The sequence below is a fragment of the Rhinolophus sinicus genome, linkage group LG02 (genome assembly GCF_036562045.2).
Source record: "Rhinolophus sinicus isolate RSC01 linkage group LG02, ASM3656204v1, whole genome shotgun sequence".
Classification (NCBI taxonomy): Eukaryota; Metazoa; Chordata; class Mammalia; order Chiroptera; family Rhinolophidae; genus Rhinolophus; species Rhinolophus sinicus.
The window spans coordinates 165,219,536-165,243,242 of NC_133752.1; the positions used below are offsets into that span (position 1 = coordinate 165,219,536).

At 36.5% G+C, this 23,707-nt stretch overlaps 1 protein-coding gene across 9 annotated transcripts in view; it reads left to right on the top strand.

The window, feature by feature from the left end:
- Positions 1-23,707, top strand: part of SOX5 (SRY-box transcription factor 5) — a 920,340-nt gene that overhangs the window by 485,072 nt on the left and 411,561 nt on the right. Inside the window, exon 5 of one of the 9 annotated variants that reach the window (XM_074325926.1) lies at positions 22,387-22,470. The exons of the other annotated variants lie outside the window; for them this stretch is intronic. The gene's annotated coding sequence lies outside the window, so the exon portion shown is untranslated. The remainder of the gene's footprint in view (positions 1-22,386; positions 22,471-23,707) is intronic. 9 annotated transcript variants of the gene reach the window in all.

Consider the following 23,707-nt stretch of genomic DNA (forward strand, 5'->3'; position numbering starts at 1 on the left):
TCCATTTCTCACCCTAGTGTTATCCTTTTTTTTTTATTATTCAGATTTATTGGGGTGACAATGGTCAACAAAATGACATAGGTTGCAAGTGTACAATTCTATAATACATCATCTATATATTGCATTATGTGTTCATCACCATATATTTGACATCCTTTACCCTCTTCTACCACTCCTCTGCCCCCTTACTCTATGGTAACCACTAAACTGTTGTCTGTTATCCTTTAAGTATAAAAGCCCATCCTCTTCAGACCCCCTCTATTCTGAAGCTTTCTGTTTCATTTCTTTTTATTTATACTTTCGTTTTTAATATTTGATACCGTAGTACGAGGATAGTTAACATTTTAGAAAAATTTTGCACAGGTTTCTTTACATGATTATTAAATAATATTTTTAAAGTAACTGCACATTTAAAATTTAGTAAAAGGAAGAATTTTAATAAATGTTTAATTACAAAGTGCAGGTTATAGCTTATCTTATTTTTTTAATAATCATATTTTTGTATACATACAGGTTACCATGTTTGGAGAAACCTCTGAAATTCCCTATAGGATAAAGAAATTCAGTGTGGGTCTTACTCTTCTTTGCTCAGTGAAAATCTAAGTAGTTAAATTTAGGCTTTATAAACTTTTCATAATTGGGTTAAATGAAATTCTGAATACTCAAGAGTTACAGATTGGATATGATATAGAGATTAAGGGTTGTAGTCCCTTTTTATGTATTCTGTCCAACCCTAATTCATTATGGCTCCATTCTATTTGTTACTTTGGCAGCATCATTGAGTATAATAATTTAGAAAGAGTATTTGAAAAATTTTACACATATTTAGAAATGTCTGAAATGTAGTCTTCTGAACTTGTTTTGAAGTAAAATATTCAACTTGAGAAAATGCCTATAAATGCCCATATTTTCTGAATTCTGGTGGTAATTTTTAAGCTATACTACTTACTTTTCATGACTGTCCTGTAGCAATTATTTAGGAGGTTAAATCTAAATTGATTTGTATCGCTATAAAATTTGGTTTGGTTTCAGTTAATGTGATACAATGCAATGTAGATGAAATAGACTATGATTTCATTGTCTTGATATAAAATTTACTTGATATTTTGATTGGATAATGAGATACACTTTATATCAAAAGAAATTGTTTTGTAGTTAAAACAAAGTAGATCTTTACAGTGTATAAAATAGAAGTCTGCTGTCTTAGAAAGCATAATTAACTCCTATTAGACTTCATTTCTATTATATTCCAAAATGCAGAAGTAATAATGTACTTCTTTGTATTCTAATAACTTAAGAATATTCTCAAAGTATTTAGGTTAAATTAGCTTCTGACATGAGGGAATCTGGCTAAATGCTTATTATAAGGTCACAATGTTTTAAGAAAAACAGCAGAGTGGTTAAAACCTAACACTCTGGATTTGAGAAGCATGGGTCTACCACTTACCCAACATGTGACCCAGGACAATTTACATATTGCTATAGGTCACATTTTCTTCACATGTCAAAAAGATAATAAAAGCACTTTGAGGGCATGGATTACACCTATTTTATTCCTTGCTATATTCACAGTTCCTGACACATAGCAAGCACTCAATAAATATTGAATAGATTAACAAATGGATACCTGTACCTCAAGGCTATAATACAGATAAAGTTAAAAAATAAATAATTTAACAAATACATACATGCATAATACATACATACATACATACATATAAATAGCTGAGTATATGACCCATTTAATTGTTCAACTAGGGGAGTTATTTTTATAATTCTTCCATGTCAACTCTAAAGATAAATACTTAAGTGACCCCAAATTTAGGACTGCACGTATATGCCAATGTCAAAATTAACTAAAAGGGATAATGAAGTTTAGCAATTGATTTGGTTGTTTATTTTGTTGAGTATAGTTGAAGTAATGTTTACAAACTTTCTGAAACATTCAACAAGCTCTGTACTGAGATAAATTTTCCGTCTTCATATCAGACACTGTAAGACTTAAAATGTGCACAAGATAATTGTACATTTTTATATCTGGGATTTGGATAGCTTTTCTGGGTTTCAGATTAATATGAAAAATTTAACATTCATCTAATTTCTGAGGTTTGTGTTAACTATGCAGATCAAGTAATAGTGCTTTTCAGAAAGGAAATGAAGTGGCTTTAAGAGAAACTTGAAGAGTAATCCTCAGAAAGCTCTTGATGCAGCTGTTCTGTCATGTGTAACAAACATCTGAATATGCTCCCTGAATGTGCTCATTATTTGATGGTTGTATATCACATAAGGAACTTAGCTTGCATGCATGCTCCTTCGGAATTATGAATCACAGATACATTTATAACTTTTTTGATAACCATTACATTGAAATATAAAATTTAAGGTTTCTGATCTGGAGGTTAATTTGCAAAACAGCCATGCCATTTCACCTTTGGATATCTCAGAAGAAAATCATTATTTTTCCTTGAGAAATCATCCAACCCAACCAATAGCAATACATTTCTACAAGGAAAGCATGTCAGTTCTTTACTCATGGTCAAAAGTTTTGTTGAGGGCATTGCCATCTTCTAGTGGAGCAGGATTTATAGATGATGTAATACAGAATTGTACACCTGAAATCTATGTAATTTTACTAACAATTGTCACCCCAATAAATGTAATAAAATAAAATTGAAAAAAAAAAAAAGCCATTCATTCATTCAATGGTATTGAACAAGCAGCATATTAAAATACTTTTGACATTAATTTAGTTGAAATTATCTTTCATCAAAAAATGGTTCCCCTCTGTCTGAGAAGACAATCTTCTTCGACCAGACGCACGGCTCAGGCATGGGGAACCTATGGAGCAGTGATACCAATTGAATTAGTCCTGTCAATCTTTGAGAGGGAGATGCCACTCTACAAAGCAGCTTGCGAGGCCCTGGGAAAGAACAACTGTGAATTGCTTTCAACCACTGGAGATCCTGTGGAATGATGGGCATATTACAATGGCTACACGTTCCAAATTTATCTTGACCACTTCATCTTACAGGATTTCTGAGGTGTTCTACAGTCTTTAAGATGACACTAGAATACCAAACATGGCCTACCAGACTGCTTTTTATGCTTTCGGGTCCAAATGCCTCTCCCCAATCAGCTCACACTGCCCTCTGCCTTGTCACCTGAGTTCTAGGCACATGCCCATTTCAGACCTATTCACTTGTTCTGCTTACTGAGACCATAGAGAATCTGCCTCTGTCTTCTCTTTTTTTACCAAGTTCAACTTATATTTTTACTGCACATCAGAAAGATAGTGTGGTAGTTTCTCAGGCAAACCTCCCACAGCCTCCCTTAATAGATTAAAACCTCATGTTACCATGCACCTCTCCTTTGTGACACACATTACATTTTAATTTTCCATTTATTTATGCATTTGTTTATTATATTTCTTACGGACTAAACTGTAAACAACACAAGAGAAAGGATGGTGTCTGCTTTTAGTTATCCTTTCATCTCCTGTGCCTAGCAGAGTGCCTGGCACAAAATATACACTCAAATATTTTCTCAATGAATAAAGGGATAAATAAATGAATGAATATAATACACAGGAAAAAATGCTGTGTTCAATAAAGGAAGTCCTAACACAACACTATGGGAATTTAGATGAATGAATGAATTGCCCAAATGACTAAATTTTAAAATACATGAAGGTGACAACTATTATTGTATATAGAAAGCAGAGGTTGAAAATCTTACCATATCAGACTGGATGATGCAAATCTTGAGAGTCACAATTACTGAGTGTCTGTCATATTTAGGGCACTTTAATTAAGAGTTCCAATGACTCACCCAGATAAGAATTCTGTTTGCCATCATTGCCATAAGATACTGGTTCTGATTTCATTAGGCCAAAGGGCTACTTTGGAATTCTCATTAAAACCTCCCAGAGAGTATATGTATGTTCTTTGGAAGAACTACTTAATTTGCTAGAATTTCATTTGAGGGGCGCTGGACCTTGGTTATCCAGGACAATGTTGTATTGGTCCTGAGAGGTTACCACTAGTAGTAGCACATTGGTGTTGCCACGGTAAAAAGTGTTTGTGCTGCAGGGTGTCATCCCATCTGTGAACCCCCTTAAACCCCCTGATGAGAGTCAGCCGTTCTGAACCTACATCAGTCCTCAGTGAAGCCTCTAGGAAAAGAAAACCCCAGACGTGGAGAAACTCTGGAAAGGCTGGGGGAGGGGTGTGACGCTCAGGTCCCCTAAGGCACTTAGACCTCTGTTCCCATCTTATGCTGAGCTTCTAATCAAGCAAAGAAGAGAGCTGTGTCTCCTACTACGTTCTGAAATGTCATGGACTGTACCTTTCATTCACTTTCGTTTTAGTTTTTTCGTTTTTTTCGAATAGGCAGAAGTTACCTTCTTTTCTCATCATCTCTTGGTAAATGAATTGTAGCACCACCACCCTCCCAATGACATCACCCTGTGGTGGTTATGATTCTGTTGCTGCTGGTGAAGACCTTTTTGAGGAAAGGAGCAAGCTCTGTAGGCTCAGTGCCAACAGTGTCCCGCTTCCTCCATAAACCGGCAGTTGTTGGGATGTGTTTTGCAGGGCAGATCTCTTCTTCTTTAATCACTAGTCATAATGAAGTTTTTGTCGTATTAAAGAGGAAAAAAGAGAAGCGATTGAGAATAGTTTGAGAGGATGACTGTGCCGTCCCTCAGGTCCAGCGACAAGAGGACTACAATGGGTAGCTTTCAGAACTACATATGGTCTTCCTTCCGAGGGAGTTGATTAAGCGACTCCGGATGAAATTGAAATCCTGTGATTTGACCTTTGTCTGGCCTGGGAGGACTGCAATTCGCATAACAATTTCCTTTTGTTCTTTGTTTGGAGTTATTAATCCAACATGAGCCTCGAATTAATCAGGGGTAGTGCGTAGCTACATTGCTAATTCACAGCTCCACTGCTTGTGTCTTTTTTAATTAAGGCCGAATGATAGCAGGCCTGAGCTCTGATTGCCACACTTGCTAACCACACATTGAGGGATGAAGAGGCTAAACAGGCAGAATGAGATTACTTCAAGGTTTCGCTTAATTGTTTTCTTCCTTTAAGAGCACTGAGTGAACGTTGTTAATTCTGGGCTAGAAGTGCTTTTTTTTAATGTGTGTTGCTTTACTTGATTTTGGAACAGAGTGGAGAGAAATCTAGGTTCTTGTTGGTACCCTCAGGAGTACTGACCAGAGGGATTACCCAAATCACAGTTTCAGTTATTGATTTAAACTGCACAGCACATCTTCATAAGGAATGGGAAGTTGGTGAATGGTGGGGCCCACGTCAAAGAACTTCGACCTTTAGTTACCTGTGTATTGTGTAGGATTCGGGGCCTTTGAGGCTCTAAGGCAGCTCAACGTTGCTTAGTCAAAACTTTGAAAGAGAAAATAAATTGGGAATTTAATGTGACTTACGTTATTCTAGAATTCAGTATCACCTGGTTCTGTCTTCTACTTTGTTCAAAGGGATTTAGTTACTGGAAGGACCTAATTATAGTTCAGCTTCACCAAACAGGCTTGGCCATCCAGTGTGGAAGCCAGAATGCATCATGTGGGATTCGTAATCATTTTTTTCCTTTGGTCAAAGTTAATTGACTTCATTCCTTCAACCACTTCTCATATTTTATTTATTTTTAAATATTTTTATTAAAATATAGATAACATACAATATTATATTAGTTTCCAGACCATAGTTATTTAACATTTATGTACCTAAATAAATGATCACTCTGGTAAGCCCAACAACCATCTGACACTGTACCACACTGTCACAATATTATTGACTATATTCCCTATGCTGTACATTACATCCCCGTGACTTATTTGTTTGTGCCTGAAAATTTGGACGTCTTATTACCCTTCACCTTTCCCCCCTTTTTAAATTTTTCAATTACAGTTGACATGCAATATTATTTTGTATTAATTTCAGGTATACAACATATGGTTAGGCATTTCTATAATTTAAGCAGTGATCCCCCTGACTAGTCTCGTACCCGCCTGGCATGATACATAGTTATTACCGTGTCATTGACTACATTCCCTATGCTTTACTTTATACCCCATGACTATTTTGTAACTACCAATTTGGACTTCTGAATCCCTTTTTTTACCTTTTCACTCTGTCCTCCAACCCCTTCTCATCTGTCACCCCAACAAATCTAGTACCCATCTGATACCATACATAGTTATTATGATATTATTGACTATATTCCTTATGCTATACTCTACATCCACATAACTACTTTGTATAACCAATTTGTATCTCTTAATCTCTTCCCCTTTATTCACCCACACTACCAAACCCCTACCATCTGGCAACTATCAAAATGTTTTCTGTATCTATAACTTTTTTTATTATTATTATTTTGTTCTTTAGATTCCACATATAAGCAAAATCACATTGCATCTGTGTTCTTTTTTCTGACATACTCCACTTAGCACAGTACCCTCAGGTCCATCCATGCCACTGCAGATGGTGAGAATCCATTCCCTCCCAGGGCTGAGCAATAGTCCATTGTGTTTATCGGCCACCTCCTCTTTATTCTTCCATTGCTGAACACCCAGGCTGCCTCCACTTTTTGGCCATTGTAAACAATACTTTAATGAACATATGGATGCACATGTCCCCTCAAAGTAGCATTTTGGGTTTCTTTGGATAAATACCCAAAAGTGGGATTATTGGGTCATTCTTTGTCTCTTGCTATAGCCTTTGTTTTAAGTCTATTTTGTGTGGTATTAAGTATTGCTACTCCAGCTTTTTGTTGGTTTGTTTGTTTGTTTCCATTTCATGAAATATCTTTTTACATCCCTTTACTTTCTGTCTGTGTGTATCTTTCAATCTAAATTGAGTCTCTTGTAGGCAGCATATGTAAGGGTTTTATTTTCTTATATGTTCCTTCCTCCTATTTCTTTTGATTGGAGCATTTAATCCATTTACATTGAAAGTAATTGCTCGTAGATATGTAGCTATTGCCATTTTATTATTCATAATTTAGTGGTTTTTTTCCGTCTTAAGAAACCCATCTAAGATTCCTTGTAATACTAGTTTGGTGGTGATGGACTCCTTTAGCTTTTTCTTGTCTGGGAAGATCTTAACCTGTCCTTAGATTTTAAATGATAGCTTTGCTGGGTAGAGTATTCTTGGCTATAGGTACTTGCTTTTATCACATTGAATATTTTGTGCCAGTCCCTTCTGGCCTGCAAAGTTCTGTTGAGATATCAGCTGATAGTCTTATGGGCGCTCCCTTATAATATACTTGTTGTCTTTCTGTTGCTGCTTTTAGGATTCTCTCTTTGTCTTTAACCTTTGTCATTTTAATTCAGTGTGTCTTGGTGTGGGCCTGTTTGGGTTCATCTTGTTTTGGACTTTCTGCACTTCCTGGACTTGTATGCCTATTTTCTTTGCCAGGTTAGAAAAGTTTTCAGTCATTATTTCTTCAAATATGTCCTCAATTCCTTGCTTTCTCTCTTCTCCTTCTGGTGCCCCTATGATACAAATGTTGTTACACTTGATGTTGTCCCAGAGGTCTCTTAAACTATCCTCATTCTTTTTGGATTCTTTTTCTTTTTACTCTTCCAATTGGGTGTTTTCTGCCACCTTTTCTTCCAAGTAGCTCAGCCCATCTCTGCTTCATCTAGTTTGCTGGTGATTCCTTCTAGTGCATTCTTCATTTCAGTTATTGTATTCTTCACTTCGGCTGGTTCTTTTTTATGGTTTCTCTGTCCCTTTTTAGGCTTGCTACCTCTTTGTTGGAGTTCTCACTAAGTTCCTTGAGCATCATTATAACCATTATTTTGAACTCTGTCTCTGGTCGGTTGCTTACCTCCATTTCATTTCATTATTTTTTTGGAGTTTTCTCCTGTTATTTCATTTGGAACACATTTTTTTGTTTCCTAATTTTAGCTGCCTCTCTGTGTTTGTTTCTGTGTACTAGTAGATCTGTTATGTCTCCTAGCTTGGCTGGGTGGCCTTATGTAGTAGTTGTCCTCTGGGGCCCTGGCACTGTCTCCCTGGTCACTTGCTCCAGGTGCTCCAGGAATGTCTCTTGTGTGGATTGTTGAGTTGATCCTGTTATAGTTGAGCCTTGATTGCTACTGGCACATCGGTTGGTGGGATTGACTCTCAGATTGATTGGCTGTGGAGTTTGGCCATGTCCACAGCTTATGAGCTGCTGTGCAGGGACTTACCCTACTGAGTAGGATTCACCCAGCGGGTTCTGGTTCCTGTTGACACTACTCTTTGTGTAAGCCACTTTTGAGGCTAATTGGGTGGTACTCTACTATGGTCTAAAGCCAACCTCCAAGTATGTTGGTTCTGGGGCCTCTTGGGAGGGTCACTGGTGCAGGCCTAGGCCACCCACTACCTGTGACCCTTTGGGGGACTACCTGGTAGGAGCTACAAAGTGATTCACAGTTGTTCACTGACTGTGCTACACCTGGAGGTGCATGGGAGAGGCCACACTGTGAAACAAGGATGTCTGCCACCAGTACCAGGCCTGGGGTAGCTCCTCAAAAATCCAGGGCACCCTGAGACCTGCTGCCACCTGCCCATTCCCTTAAGGTTCAGCAGCTGATAGAGCCTTCTGTGGTATGCAAATTGGGTGAGGCAGGGTCTCAGGGAATCACTAGAGTGGGAAGAATTGTGGTCACCTGTTTAATGTATATTCTGATGTGGTGCTCATGCTGAGCCGGGAGCTATTCAGCCAAAATCTCAGAGTGCACTGAGGCCAAATGTTGCCTGCCTGGGGTCTGCTGGACTCTGATCATTTTCCAAGAAAGAAAGCAGTGTGGGCAGTGCTGGCCACTTGAGGAGTAAGTGTCTCAGGCATTGGGGAAGTTGTGTGGGGCGGGGTTCCAGTGGAGCTCATCAGACCAATCAGATTCATATTTGGTGAATGGGGGAAGGCTCAACACAGGAAACATGGTGCCTGCCTGCTGGCTGCACAGGAGAAGAAACCCTCACAGGGAAAATGGCGACTGTCCTCCAGCCTCTATCCCAAAGCCACATACCTCATTCTGCTCCCCCTTATGCCTCCAATACTCCCCAAGTCACCATACTTCCACCAGAGCCCAGGGTGAGTGCCTTTAAGTAAATGAGTCTGTGTGGGCTGTTTCAGAGGATGTCTGGGTTTCCTGTAGCCTTCTGTCCCAATGGATGGTCAGAATACCCACTGTTTTTTACAGCCGGATATTGTGGGGCTTCTCTTCCTGTCACCAGTACTCTGAGCTTGGGAATCTGGTGTTAGGCTGAGGTCCCTTGCTCCTTTGGGGGGAATCTCTGTGGCTGAGATGTTCCTCCTGATTCTCAACTGCCACATGCAGGTTGGGGCCCATTCCACATCTCTGCCTCTCCTACCAGTCTCAGTGTGGCTTCTTCTTTATAATTTTAGTTATAGGATTATTGTTCATCTAGACTTTAGATGATTCTCCAGGTTGATAGTTCTATAATGTAGTTTTAATTTTAATGTGTTCACAGAAGGACACAGGCACAGTTTTTCTCTACTCCGCCATCTTGGATCTGCTTCTACTCATTATTTTAGAAGGAAAATATAATACATAGATATAGATCAAATGATCTATAAGTAAAATTGAACTCCAATTTACTGAGTTACTATGCCTCTCCCTGGAAGAAAATGCTTCCTATGGTTGTAAATCAGCTCTGACACATTGGGAAATCATCTCTTAGACAGTAGTTTAATTAACCATTGTTGCAGTGAACTTGTTAGGATCTTTATGCAACTCCACAGGTAACTTATTCCTCCCTCCAAGAGTCCAACTAACCTAGAAGAAACTGACTCTTCTTTACCACATAGCTCAGGCTTAGACAAAGGTGTAGAATGGTATGAACACAGTTGTTTATTTGACGTATGATCTTTTCCTTTCTGGGACTCAGGTTTTCAAATAAACAAATAAACAACAATCAAACAAATAGCAGGGAGTTGGACCAGAAAGTCTATATGTTTCCTTTCATCTTTAATACTCTAATGCTATATTTACATATTCTATTTCAAATACCAGATTTGGTCATTTCTTTTTCTAATCTCTGTTTTGTTTCTGCCTATGAGAATTAGTAGGATTACATTGGATAGAGATGCCTATATATTTTCCATGGAATTAAAAGCTGGAAAACATTTTAGTTTAAATGCATTATTATATTTCAAATTGGCCTCTTATGGTTGCACTTAATGTTACATTGTATTTGTTCATATATGAATGATAAGTATGTAAAGAGGATTATTTTAGAGAATAGTATTCAATTTGTAGAGGAAAGAACATGAAACTGGGAGCCAGGAAACCTTAAGTTGGGTTATAGTTCTACTCTTAACATGCTGTATGACCTTAAGTGTTTAGGTATCATTTCCAACTTAGACAAAATTACAAAAAAATCAACCAAAGTTTTCTTTCAGCTATGACTTTCTATGATTCTGATAGTTTCATCATTATGAGGACTTTGTAACTGATGCATCAGGTGTGTTGAATATTGTGTTTTCATTCTATAATATTTCAGAACTTTATTGAAAGATCAAAAATATCGATAACATTTCTAAGCAACTGAAAAAACAACAACAAACTTTCAAGGAAAATCTATTTTCATCTGCATTTCAAAATCTAATTTTTACTTTTAGAATAATGGGTTGTGAAAGTGACCAGTGAGTTTGGCCTGAAAAGAAGAATCTAGGAGAAAGATGACAGGGTAGTAGTTAAAGGGATAAGGGGGTATGAAGGAAGGATTCAATAGGATGAGGATGATTTGAGTATGTTTATAGGTTAATGAGAATGAGTTGATAGAAGGTATACTAAGGATTGGGGAAAATCGATGAAGCAAGGTCCCGAGATGATATGAGTTGAGTGGATCCCATCCATTAGTGGGAGTTTAACCTCAAACAGAGGGAGAGATGCTACATCCTATAGCCATGCAAAGAAGTTGATTAGGTAGGTTGCAGAAAGTGATGTATGTCTGGATGGGTCAGACAGTGCATATTTATAGGAAGTGAGGTGATCTGAAAGTGATGGGGGTGATGTATTAAAGAGAGTGGTGAAGGTTGGGACAGCTACTAAAGGGAATGAAAGGAGGTGAGAAAGGACAACTAAAATGATTCTTGAATGAGGTTAGAACATAAATGTGGGTGGGATAGTGCTAAAGATCTGTGCTGTTGCATAATTTTCTCCAGCTATGTTCAGCTGCCCCAGGGTAGATGAGCTTCAGAGAAGGCAGACTGTGGAGTTGATTCAGAATGAGAGCTCCTGGGGGAAGAGTGTGCAGGAATAAAGACAAGTTGATATGCCTTGGTGCATTGATTTATTAATTCCTCAAGCAATCTTTAAAGATAAACACAATTTTTGACAGTTTAAAGAGATGGAAACAGAGGCTACAGGAAGTTAGGTAATGCCGTGAAGTCAAACATTCTTGTCCCTACACCTTATACTGTCACTTAAGAGTTTAACACATTCCTCTTCATTATTTCCTTCAAAATTATTATATTGAATCATTCAATGAATTATATGGCTGAGAACATTTCTCGTAAGGATTACATAAAACTAAAAAGTAAGGCTTGTTTGGTGAGTAGATCTCATTTTACCATAAATGTCAAATACATGGACAATCTAGAAACAGAAACCCAGATATTTATGATGATCAGTCCTTGGCTTTCAGCACTGTGTCACAGCCTTTTGCTCTCTTTCTCTCTTGGCTGAGATTCAAAAACATTTTTTTTTTTTTTTCAATCTTTGGGAAAGGCTGATAGCCCTATGCAAGTCAAGATACTATTGCTACATTTCCAAAATGTGGATGCCAAACTCTTTGGGGTTGTGATACACCCAGATGGTCTTCCTTTTTTGCATTTCTGCAAATGTTATTACCAAATACAACAAATTTTTCTCCAAAGTCATTAGAGCCCATTTGGCACCTTCTCTAATCTGTCCTACTTGTTACCTTTTAATTACTTTGTGAGGGGATCAGTTGTCTTGTTGCTGAGGGCCAAATGACCAAGGGGTTAATGCTTTTTCTGTCTTTGGCCAATTGGTTTTTTAGTCAGTAGTTATTTATGGGGAAGTCCAGGGGCCATTAGTTTTCAAGTATGTGCAGCTGTACTCTTCACAATTACTAGTCCATAAGCAAATGTGGACTTACTTTTTGTGTACGGTTGTTTTTTTCCTGATTGGTTAGACAATCTGTTGCCATTTATGAATGATTCTTGTTGATGCAAAACATGGCATTGAATTCTATTTTATTATTTGGATTGCATGTTTCATTGGATGCTGTAATCTTGATTCAGGCAAGGCACGAGGGTATACACCTCCTGTCACTGGTGACAAATTGCTCCTGTGTTGCAAAATGTCAAATCTCACCCACCGCATGTTAGCTGTTCTGTTCTCCATAAATCGGCATAGGTGCTGATGATCCTCATTGTGAAAGCAGTGACTGGTTGGCCTTGGCCTTTTTTGCTCATGCTCTGTTCTTTTGGACATAAGGTAGAGATTACTATTAATGGTTCTTTCAGTTCCTAGGAGCTCCTCCCTCTGTGCTGTCTTACTGTGATTTTTTTTCCCCCTGCCCTCATTGAATAGTAGTCTTTGATGTCACACAAGAGAATACTGTTGGCTAACAGTCTGGAGGCTGCTTCATTTGAGCTAACCACCACATGAAAACAAATGTGATCCATCATATTTCATTAACTAGCCGTCCTCCTTTTGGGTGCCCTTTTTTGATGTCAGAGTGCATCCTGACAGGAATCAGAAAGATATGTGTGATTAAGAACAGTAATAATGCTTATTGCATTGTATTGTAAATTACCTTCCTGGACCCTGCTACTTTATCAGCCCCACTGGCATTGGCTCCCGCACATTTTTGACTACTCAGTATATACAGTGTATTAGCGCAATGGAGATCATTATGTGGCCTGTATTTGAGTCATTTTTATTTAAGATGCCAAACAATAAGCTGTTGATTGGGGGAACAAGAGGCGAACAATAATGTTCTGTGTCACATAATACACCACCATTTTCCAGCTTTGCTTTAGAAGGGCCCTCTTTATTGTTTTTGTATAAAAATGGTTCTTAGGAGGAGGAATATTTTGCTGAGGTATGTCATTATTTTGCAAATTTCTATTATCTCATCATGTTGTCTTCATTGTAAATTGCAGCTAATTAGGAACCTAGTTAGAGCCCCAGCTTTGAGGCTGGCTTTTTTGTGAAAAGAGCCCACCGATTACCGCACTACAAGAGAGGAAGGGAGAGAAAAAGGAGATTAATCTGGTTACCTAGGCGACACTCGCTTCCATCTGCGAGGAACAATACATTTTTGTTTCCTTGGCTCAGTTCAGATCTGTTTTGTTTAGAGGGAAAAAAGAGAGAGAGAGAGAAAGAGAGAGAGAGAGACAGAGAGAGAAAAAGAGAGAGAGAGAGAGAGAGAGAGAGAACCTAGCTTCACACAATGCTGGATTCTGTCTAGCCCAGACTTAGATGCCTGATTCCTCTGCAAGTTAGGGGTCTCAGGGGGATGAGAAGATGAAAGAGATATAAACTCCAAAGTTGTCAAAGGTCATGACCTTGCCACACAAAGCCAACAGTTTTACCTCTAAATCCCCTTCAACCAAAAAGCACTTAATGAAATAATATACTGTGTTTCTCAATACACTGTAGTCTATATTAAAGAACAAGGCCCTCGACTTGTGGGTTTAAGGAGTCATTTTTAATTTCATACTAAATAATCAGTGACTCAAAGAAGATACTTATGGCTCCAATTTTTGTCTAGGCAAGTTGACTTTGACTTTTCTACTTTTTTTCCAAATGATTTTCCCAAAACCTACCATTTTATTGTGGTGACATATAATGTTTAAGGTATGAGTTTACTTTCCAATGAATAAAATAAACCTAGTGAATCAACCTAAGGTTGAGGCTTATTAACTACTCACCACCAGTTGCTTGTGTTGTACATCAAACTTCTAAGTCTTTGAAATGGAGTGGCCTTTTACTTTGCTCACACATAATGTATGAGTGTTGCCAGGCTGTTTACTGCCTCTTATATAGTCACCAGAGGAAGGACTGAGTGTGGCACAGAAGCTGAAAGAGTCAGGCTCAAAGGCTCAGAAAGCCCAGGGTTTCTTCAGGAGAATTGGCTAAACCCAGGGCCTCTGATAAGCATAATGCTTTCCGCAGCATGTTCTCGCTGGTTGGTTTGCCATCACGCATAATGAGTCGTTATCCAGGAAGGTTATGTGTGATGACATACAGTGAAAGGAGGCTCCAGGAGAGGAATGTTGGCTTAGCTGAGCTCTCTGGTCATAAAATGCATTGATTAACTCAGAGCAACTAGCTTATTTTAAAATGTCCGGAGGAATCCGTGCTTCACACCCATGAAATGTCTCCTCATCAGTCCTCTTTCAAAAATACATTCTTAACATAAGGAAAATAAATCTTCTCATAATAACTACAAGTTACTGGGGGTTCTCAGTATGCTCTATACGCTAATACACACTCCTCTTCCAAGGACATTACCCATCTCTCTTGTTCATTTGCAAATGGAATAAAGATACCTACCCAAATTGATTCTAGGCTTATCACTCACCCAATCCTCTAGAGCATCTGTACTCTTTCTTATTGCCATTATAGCATGTGGCCAACTCCAAAGGGTGCATCTCATAGGATTTATAAGCAGTCTTAGAAATCTATGAAATAGATATATAAGCAGTTTTAGAAAACTATCAAAAAGTTGAAACTCATGAAATTCTAATTCATTCTAAAGTTTATTAGATTTTATGGATAAAAACAAAACCTTGCTTCTTATCCCAAATTTAAGCCCTCAAAATGGTACTTAATTTTTTGAGGCCTTTGCAGGACAACAGATAAACTTTCCAATGTACCCCTGAGTACCTCAAATAAGACAAGACACAAATTAGTTTACAATGGAAATCCTCAACAGGAGTCTTCTCCCAGTAACCTTTTACTATATAAGGACCAATTACCAAATACCACACTGTTATTACTAGAAGCTGAAACATCTTTCTGAAGTTTGTGAGACCAAGCCTCTCTTGGCAATGGCAGTGACTAAATATGCAGATGTATTTTAGAAATCCGCTTTTAAACAGGCAAATGAAATGGTCTCTTCTTATCTGAATATGAGCTTTTGTCATTAAATTTATAAAGCTATTTTAAGCTTTGAGGGGACATGATCTCAATACCTTTTTATAATGAAGACTTTAGTAAGTTGCAAGTTATACAGAGAAGTAGTTGTAGCAAATAAGTCAACACTGCTCGGAATAGCTTTGTGTTCAGAAAGTATTTGAGCTTTAAAGAGCACTCTCTAGAAGGACTCCAGTATCTCTTTCCTCATGCAATTCCTGTTCTCAGCTTACTGGAGTCACATATGGGAACTAATCTCTTTATAAAGGCTTTGATTATATGCTGAGAAGGTAGAGACATGAAAATGAGGAAAGTATTCAGTATGTGCAGACACGTATTTTTGTTCACATTAGATAAGACAGGTTCTTCACCCTCACAATATGTTAATCTAGCATGGGAATGCAGTTATCACCAGGTGAGATTGCAATAGCTACTTACCAACATGACTGGAGTTAATAGATAGTGAATAAGAGTGTGTCTATCTGATAGATTTAGGGAGGATTTTGTAGTTCTCTACTGCGTAAGTGTCTCTTTTTTTTCACTACTGACTTATTATTGCTCACTCAAGACCTTAGGTTTCCCCCCCTTAGGAAGTCACTTCTAATATTCTGCCCTGAAAAAGTGGTTCAAACGGATGCAGAGGAAAGAGTGCCACCTGCTGATTTCTCATCCTAAAGCAATTCTGAGTTCCTTGGAGGCTTCTCAGACAAAATCTAGCAATGCCTGCTACTATTTATTAAGTCCTAAATGACAAGCACAAAGCCTAGCGCTGTGAGGCTACAGTTTTGTTATCATGGAGTTATAAAGTTGGTTCAGAATGATTCAAGGATTGATTACAAAACGTTTTCATTCAATTCAAAATTATCTTCTTTATTTTATGGGTTTCAAAAAATTCCAATACATCATTTCATCAATTCTTCACATTGTTCTTCTAATCAGTTAGAGAGAAAATTGTGGACAGTATGAAAATAACTTCCTTGTCATGTGAAATTTCATTGTCCTGAATTTCTTCTGGACTCTTCTCAGTGTGGAAAAGCATGGCTAATGAAAACTCCTTTTGGATGTTGACTTGGACGTTGCTCTCATGAACATGACTTTTCTTCATTCTGTCTTACAAGAAAGCATACTCCTTTCTAGTTGTCTGTGTCACTATGGAAGAAAATTGCTTAAAGTAAAAGTAAAGTAAACATTAACTTGTCCCGTAAAGGGTCCATTTGAAAATTAATATGTAGAAATATTTCATTTCTGTTTTTTCCTGATGAAATTTGCACTTTGGGAAAATTTTATAAGTTTTTAAACAACTATTAGTATGTAATTACTCACAAAATATTGGGAAGCTAGGAAAAGTGATGTGTGTTTAAGAAAGACATGAACCTCTAGCTGGTGAATACAAATTGAAGTAAGCCCTAGGAATTATTTTCAACTGTAATTCTGATCTAAGAAGTACCAGTGTAACTTTTATTTGCCACACTTGTACCACCAATTAATAGAAGAACACACTATTTTTCTTCGTCAAATGGCTAATATCCCATAGTTATACCCATTCTTTAAAAAAGACTCTCAATTTATGTATAATTTTAAAAAAATGACCAAGATAATCAGTGGGCTGATGCATGCTTATCCAAAGTGAAAGTCATCACCTATTGCAGTTTATTTATCCTTAATTGTTACTTTAGAACAGTTACATTAACCTGTGCCTCCAGTGTGAAGGTGATTTTATCTCCTATCAACTCAGGCATGAATCAGGTTGCAGGCACAGCAAGAAGAATGAGCAACAAAGGAGTTGTTACCACAAAGGAACAGCTCTAAAAATGGGCCAGAGCTGTCGATATCTCTTCCCTACTCTACAAAATAAAAGTTGTTAACAACAACAACAACAACAAAAAGATGGAATCCTCTTCTTTTGGAGAAATAAAAAAAGACAATCAATGGAAAGAAAAAATAAGGAAATTTAGTTACAAAGTGTTCATTAATAATGTTGGTAAAATAAAACGTATTTTCCAATCTTTAGAAAATAGGAACCCATTAAATACCGTTGATACGAGTCATCATGGTTTCCCTTTGTATTTAGATGAGGTGAATGTGAGTGTGTGTGGGAGGGAGCATACACGTGCGTGTATGTACACGTGTGCGTTGTAAGGAATGTTGCTTTCTATTTTTAAATTTTCACTAATTTCTCCATATAAGCATTACCGTCTATATGTAAGTAAACCTACCATATTATAAAAAATTTTCTAAATACAGTACTTCATTGCTATATTATTGCTAAATTATTATGATTTCCCCTCTGATATATCAGATATTAACTTTTTAAAACAAGAAAAAAAGTAGTTAACAATTATAGGTCATTTGGAATTTAGTTCACTAGCATCTTTGACATCAAAATCCTGTTAGTATTTTAGAATATTATTCTAATTTCTAAAGAAAGATCCTTTAATAAATGCACAGCAGCTGTTAATAACAATTTTTATATAATGCACAAGGTCTCTTCCTTCCATTGTCCTGGGTGCTTGTTGTTTGTCCTTTGGTTTAACTTCTTATATTACCCATTGAGGCTACCTCCTGTTTTTGTTCCTATGTATAACATTTTTTCTTATAGGGATCATACCTCTCAGGATGCAGTACAATATGTCGCATTTCTCCCAGCACTCACACACAGTCATTCATTTGTTTTGCACATATTATTGAGTACCTGGATGTGCCAGGCATTGTTCCAGGGGGGCATCTTGGGATACATCAGTAAGCAAAACCGACAAAGATAACTACCCCTGTGAAACTACATTCTAGTAGGGATAGAGGTCAAAAAGTAATAAGTTTATTTTGACTCTGAAAACATTGACAACTGTTTTGAGTAATGAGAAGTAGAATAACCCCTGGCACATAGTAGTTATTCAATAAGTTGTGTTATTTCCACAATTGTTTTATTGTGAGGAAATGCATGCAAAATACTTCTGTTTCTGCAGTGTTACACTGAATATAAAGCTGAGGTTAGAGTTGGATGGTTGAATGAAGGTAAAAAAAAAAAAAAAAAAAAAAAAAATACCAGGTATTGAGGACCATGATAGAGATTGGAAGATACCTTCTTTGGAAGAACAAAAGACCCACAAAATAATTCCAGAAACAAATTTCGACTTTGCTCATTGTTCCTCAACTCTTCAAAACTTGTATCTTAATTTAGAAAAATTTTCTAGTTAAATATTTGGGAGAGGGTATTAGAGATGGGTGGAAATACAATATCATTTTCACCAAATAAATATTTTAAGTATTTTTAGATGAAAATGTAACCTGATACCTCTGGCTTATAAAAATTTAAACATAAACAATTTTTTTTTTTAAATAACTACAATAGCCTATCTTTCAGCATCCATTTTCTTTTTGGCTTTCATAAAATAATAGAAGTTTCAAGCTGAAGTCTTTAGAGAATCTCTAATCTTATTAATTCTTCTTAGGGTTTGGTATCCCTTTGAAAATCTGAAAAGCATAGACCCTGTCATCCCCCAAATTGAATATATGTACATAAAATGCTGTTTTAAATTCTAGGTGATTTGTAGATAACATAAATACATTCAGTGGCCCTCCGAATTAACCTAGCTCATGTCTAGTCTGTTCGTTTTATAGCTATATAGAGATGCGGATAAATTGGGATTTATTTAAGACCCCACAAGTAGTGAATGTCAGCCTGAGAATAAAGAAGTGTCCTGATTCCTACCTAGTCTTTCCACTCTACATTTCCATTCTGGTCTTCTGTAGCTGCAATACTGCCCACCCAGAACTTAGAGACTTAAACCTCTAATTCATTATTACCTCTCCTGGTCCTGAGATTTGATTGGGTTGAGATGGATAATTCTCATTTGGGGTCATTCATGTAGTTGCAGTCAGATCACAGCTGGGGCTGGCTTCATCTGATGGCCTGACTGGCTAGATATCCTAGATAATTTCTTTACTTATATGTCTGGTATCACAGATGGGATGGCTGGAACAGCAGGAGGCATAGCATTGTTCTCCCTCCATGCAGCCTCTCCACAGGCTAGCTCTTACAAAGCATGGCAGTCTCTTAGATGGCAACTGGCTTCCTCCAGAGTGAGTATTTCAGGAGACCTAGGTGGAGGCTGCAAGATTTATTATGACCTAGTCTTGGAAGTCAGGCAATATCACTTCTGCTGCATTCTGTTGGCCAAAAAACAAAACACAGGGCCTGCCCATATGAAGGGCAGGTAGATAACAGGATTGTGAATACCAGAAAGCAGGTTTCATTGAGGACTGACCATCTTTGGAGACTAGCTAGCTGCTGTCCTCCCAGTTAAGTGTTAGCTATATCTGACTTTGGGGAGTTGGGGGGGTGTTCTTTAAAAACACAGACATTTACCTGCAATTTATTCAAACTTTGAATTTTTAAATTATCCTCTTGAAAATGATATATTTTTTAGTAGATTGCTTATTTTTCTAGTTAATATTAAAGTGGAGGGTTATAATACCTTAAAAAGAATCTTAAGGAATTGAAATCTTGAATATCTTTTCTATTTGGAACTGGATCTTAAGAATAGATGTGCAGATTTAATCCAAGCTCTGCACCTAGGATGTCCATCTATTCCTCCTGGTAATTGAATTCCACTGACTGACATAATTAGGCCCTATCTGTTAAACCTGTTGTGTCAAAATCTTCTTGAAGTGTCTTCATTTACATATTTCAAACGTTGCAGAAACAATCATAATAGTCGGTTCTGTCAAGGCCCATTGTAGAATGCTTTCATTTCTGATTGACAGTGATAATAATTGATACTATGGGTCCTTTATATTAGAATAGTTGTTTATTGGGCATAACATTCTAGAAAATGTGCGCCGAAAATCCTTAAAAAGTATTTTGGTAAAAGAAGCTTCATCAATTTTTCATTCTTTTTTCTTTTTTTGTTCCTGTCATCTCAAATGGTTTGGATCAAACTGTCCCTAAATGAGTAGACTGTCCCTAAAAGAGCAATCTTAGTCTCTTATTTCAGACATTTTCTGGTCTCTATAGTCATTCCTTTCCACAATCATTTACAGTTCAGTGAGTGGCAGCTAGCTATACTTAAAAATATCTAAGGCGTTTAAACCAAAGAAAATATATCTTTTCTCTCTTAACTCCTTAAATTTAATTAGGAACACTTTGCAAGACCATTTAGTAACTAAGGAAACTGATGTATAAAATAATTTTAAAATATCCCACATTAGGGACTTAAGTACTCCCTAATTCTCACTGCCTCCATTTTTGTTTGTTTGTTTCTTTTTCTTTTTTTTTTTTTTTAGTTAAGATATTAATGCTAGTCAGTTAAGACCTATTTGGAGTTGTTTGAGGAAGACTAATAAAAAGATCTTCTCCGTCTGACTTTTTTGAAAACCAACCATTATACAAAAGAATAAGATAGATGAAGGCTAAAAGGTTACCTTTATTACTGATAAAGGTGGTATCAGACACTGTGGACAGGGAATCTTGCTAATACTGAGTGCCAGAAGTAGGCAGAATTACCCACCCAGTTGTAGGTGTGAATAGGGACAGGCCTTCTCCCACAGGGACAGAACCACTCAGGACTTGTGATCTCTGCAAGCAGCCAGCTCTCAAGAGAAAGAAGAGGAAGGAGCGCAGGAACTTATTATGTTCACTTTCCCCTACCAAACCTCTCTCTCTCTCTCTCTCTTTCAGACACACACACACACACACACACTCACTTCCTTAAAAAGCAATAATAGAGTGGACAGTGACAAACCAGTACATGATAATGAGATTGACTCCACAAGTAAGAACAATAGGAAAAGCATTTTGCCACTACTTTTTCCAGTTTTTTGTTCTGTGAACATCTATTAACATGGCTTAATTATTAAACCATTGACAAGATAATATATGAAAATAGTTCTCTTACCTTCCATTTCAAGACTCTTTGTTTTAATACTCTTTCTGTTGTACTCTTAATAAAAAGATGGGGATTCTCTTCATGTGTACAGCAGTGACCATGGGATGCTCTGACAAAAGCTTTCGTAGTCACTGCCTGGGTCAAGATAATAATTCTTTTTCATTGATGATACTACAAAGGCCTTTGGCATCAATGACCTATTTAAATAAGCCAATGATAAACCTCGCCAAAGGAGAGAATCCGGAATAGATGTCAATACAAAACTATTTCAGATGAAAATAGAGGGCTCATGCACCATTTAGGGGACTTTTTCCCTCTATATTTGGTCTCATTGGACAGTTTTCTGAGATAGATATATAGTAAATCTTTCCAAGCTTTGATAATTTATGTTATAGCTAGTGAAACAAATGTACTTTTTTGCTTATGTTTAACTGCTCTGTATTTTATAATTAAAAAAACATTCTGTTGTTCTTGGTAATAACTGTATCTGTGACACGATTCATTAATTCAACAAATATTTACTGAGATCCTAATATATGCCAGATACTTTCCCATAATATTTTCTGTTATTTCGTAATAGACTTTAAAGAAATGTAATAAAGAAAAGATATGTAAAGGGAATGAGAGAGGATAGAAGGCCTATTATAGACAGAGAAATCTGTCTAGCTCCAGGTGACAACTGACCAGAGTACTTAATGAAGTGAAGGGATGAGCTATGAAGATATCATACTAATTCTGGAATTGCATGCCGTACAGAGGGAATTGCATATGCAGAAACAGAAGCATGCTTAACATGCAACTTGCCTTAGAATGTGGCTAGGTGTAACCAAAAAGATTGCATCTTCGGCATGAATTTGATATTTAGTAATGAGGAAGAGAACCTGAATATTTTACTGAAAAAATGTGTTCCTCCACTTTGTTCTTCTTTTTCAGTTGTTTTTACTACTCTATGTCCTCTGCATTACCATACAAACTGTACAATGAGCTTGTAAATTTCTGGAAAAGAGCCTGCTGGCATTTTATTGGGATTGTGTTTAATGTATAGATAAATTGAGGGAGAGTTTCCATTTTAGTATGTTGAACTTTCCAATCTGTGAATATGGAATGTCTCCATTTATTTAGTTCTATTATTTCTTCCAGTGATATTTGGTAGGTTTCAACATGTGTCTTGCACTTCTTTTGTTAAAGTTATTCCTTAATATTTTAATTTTTGATGCTATTGTGAATAAAACTATTTTCTTAATTTCATTTTAGATGTTTCATTGCTAGTATGTACAAATATATTTGATTTTTGTATATTGATCTTTTACTCAGCAGTCTTGTTAAACTTTTTCATTATTTTTTCAGTTTTTGTCAACTTCTTCAGATTTTCTGTATCTATATATGATCAAATAATCTGTGGATAAAGACTGTTTTACTTCCTACTTTCAGGTATGAATGGCCTTTATTTATTTATCTTAACTCATTGCACTGGCTAGAACCTTCAGTACGATGTTAACTGGAAATCTTGAGAGCAGATATTAATTTTGTTCCTTATCTTAGAGAGATGACATTCAATTTTTCACTATTAAGTAATATTAACTGTAGGTTTTTTGCAGATGCCCTTTTTAATGTAGAGAAAGTTTCCCTCTATTCCTTATTGGTTGGGAATTTTTATCATGAACAGTTGCTGGATTTAGTCAATTAATTTTTCTGCAAAATTGTGATGGTCTTGTATATTTTTGTCTTTTATTCTGCTAATATGGAGTATTACAGTAATTGATGTTCAGTTATTAAACCAACCTTGCATTCGTTGCATAAATTCCACTTAGTGACGGTATGTCACTTTTTATATGTGTTGCTGGGTCAGTTTGCAAATATATTGTTGAGCAGTTTTGTTTTTTTATATAAGATGAATATTGGTATGTTGTTTTCTTTTCTTGAAATGTATTTGTCTGGCTTTGGAACCAGGGTAATATTGGCTTCAACAAATAGATTACTAATTGATTCTCCCTCCTTCTCTTTTTTTTGGAAGAATTTGGGAAGGATTGATATCATTTATTCTCTAGAAAATAGAATTTACCATCAAGGTACTGAATTTTTCTTTGTGGGAATATTTTAAATTAATTACTAATTCAAAATTTTAATAATTATAGGTCTATTCAGATTTTTCTTTTTCTTCTTGAGTCATATTTGACATTTTGTGTCTTTTTAGAAATTTGTACATTTTTTCCTAAGTGTTTGATTTTTTTGACATTAAGTTTTTGATTGGATTGCCTTTATAACACTGAGTTTCTATAAAACCAGTAGTGATATTTCCATTTTCATTTCTGATTTTGGTAATATGTGATTTCTCACTTTTTGTTTTTTTTCTCGTTCACTCTAGCTACAGTCTTGCCTTTTTATTGGCCTTTTTAAAGAACCAACTTAGGGTTTCACTGGTTTTTCTCTCTTGTTTTTTCTATTCTCTATTTTGCTGACCTCCACTCTTATATTTATTGTATCTTGCCTCTGCTTGCTTTGAGTTCGTTTGTTCTTTTTGTACTTTCTAAAGATGGAAAGTAAAGGTATAAAATTTTCCTAAGTGCTATTTTGGTGGTATCCCATACATTCTATTCATTCATTCATTCATTCATTCATTCATTCATTCATTCATTCATTCATTTATTTATTGTTTCATTTAGTTCAT